This window comes from Cyprinodon variegatus, unplaced genomic scaffold (assembly GCF_000732505.1).
Source record: "Cyprinodon variegatus isolate N-32 unplaced genomic scaffold, C_variegatus-1.0 Scaffold193, whole genome shotgun sequence".
Taxonomy (NCBI): Eukaryota; Metazoa; Chordata; class Actinopteri; order Cyprinodontiformes; family Cyprinodontidae; genus Cyprinodon; species Cyprinodon variegatus.
Window position 1 is genome coordinate 462,055 of NW_015150646.1, and position 1,578 is coordinate 463,632.

Consider the following 1,578-nt stretch of genomic DNA (forward strand, 5'->3'; position numbering starts at 1 on the left):
TATATATATATATATATATATATATATATATATATATATATATATATACATACACACATATATATATATATGTGTGTGTATATATATATATATATAGATATAGATATAGAGTCACGTGGGTCATAACAGTTTTATAGGAGGCTGTTGGGCGGTTATCATATATGTTTCATCTTTTTATGCCTTAGTTCAGCCCTACCGTTACATATATAACCTGTTTTGTTTTATGCACAGATACAGGCGCTTTTAATAAGGTCTGAGAGCAACATCTAGACAAAATACATCTAGGTCGCTCTAAATGTTTCTAGTCAATCTAATTAATCAGAGAAAGAAGAAAAATCGCAATTCAACCGTGCATTTCCGATTTAAACGACTGCAATAGACTAAATTCGTACTAAATATATGCAAATGAAATGTACAGTTAGGAACGAGCAAAAATAATCTGCGTTTTGATTTATTATTTAAAAAAACTAAAAGTAACCTCGCAAAAACTTGATTGAAACTAAAGAACCGTGAAATAAAGTATTTTGCAGGAAAATCTAAAGGAAAGTTAAAGCAGCAGCTCGTTTTATTATTATTATTCTTTTTTTCTTACCTCTTTAAAGTTGGGTTGATAAAAACGTGGCGTGGAAAGCTCTGAGCGCAAAGTAATGATGAATGAGCCTGTAAGTTTCACTTTTCTGAAAAGACGGAGTGAGAGAGAGAAGGTGCCCACACCCATAATCCCCTCCCCACACTACAGCTACTATGCCAGTTAAGCCACCTGCAGAAAAAAAAACACATAGGATGTGGTCTTAGTAGGGTTTTGACAAAGCAAAGCCTTTTAATAGATTTAATTTGCGTGAACGGTTACTGATGAAGACATGCATGGTTCTGCCCTGGCAGCACAGGCAGCTGATGTAAAGGGACAGTTCTTTGTTTTTATTTATTTGATTTAAAAAAAATAAATAATCTGCAAGTGAAAAAATAGGTATTCAACAGAGTAATGAAAATATTTCACACAGGGAAAATGCAGGAAAGAGGCAGGTGCCAGGTTATAGCAAGATTGCTCATTTCCACCCGTAGTCATTGGGCAGGTTGATGTTATGTGATACAAACTGAGCCTAGGTGGAAGTTAAACTGAAGAAACCGATTGCTCTCCTACATCCATCTACGACACAGCCAATCAGCTTTGAATCACACCTCTAGGAAAGCCAATCGGCATCCAACTTTCATCTAAGAAAGGCCTCCGATCCACTTGTTGTCTCCTGTGTGCAGGTGGTGGATGCGCTGTGACTTCATTCAGATGACTCTGTTTCAACCCACCTGCATCCCCTCCTCCACCATCGTAGCTAAAGCTTCATCAGTGTCATTCCTCCCGGACTCTTAGGGCCGGTTCTATCAAAGGTTTGCGTGTATAAAAACGTGAGCTATTTCACTGCGAATGCTAAAAAATGTACAAACTGATCTATCAACAGCGTGCTAAAAGGATTTGGTTTTTAAAACGTGCTAAATTATCCATTTAGTACTTTTTCTGCAATGAATATGCAATATGGGGCGTTTACACTCAAAAGTGCGTCTTGGAGGAGCAGAACATGTAAA

General features: G+C 36.9%; 1 protein-coding gene across 1 annotated transcript in view; it reads right to left on the minus strand.

The window, feature by feature from the left end:
- LOC107087752 (placenta-specific gene 8 protein-like) overlaps positions 1-728 on the minus strand; it is a 23,917-nt gene extending 23,189 nt beyond the window's left edge. Inside the window, exon 1 of the mRNA XM_015379489.1 lies at positions 593-728. The gene's annotated coding sequence lies outside the window, so the exon portion shown is untranslated. The remainder of the gene's footprint in view (positions 1-592) is intronic.
- Between the last annotated feature and the right edge of the window lie 850 nt (positions 729-1,578).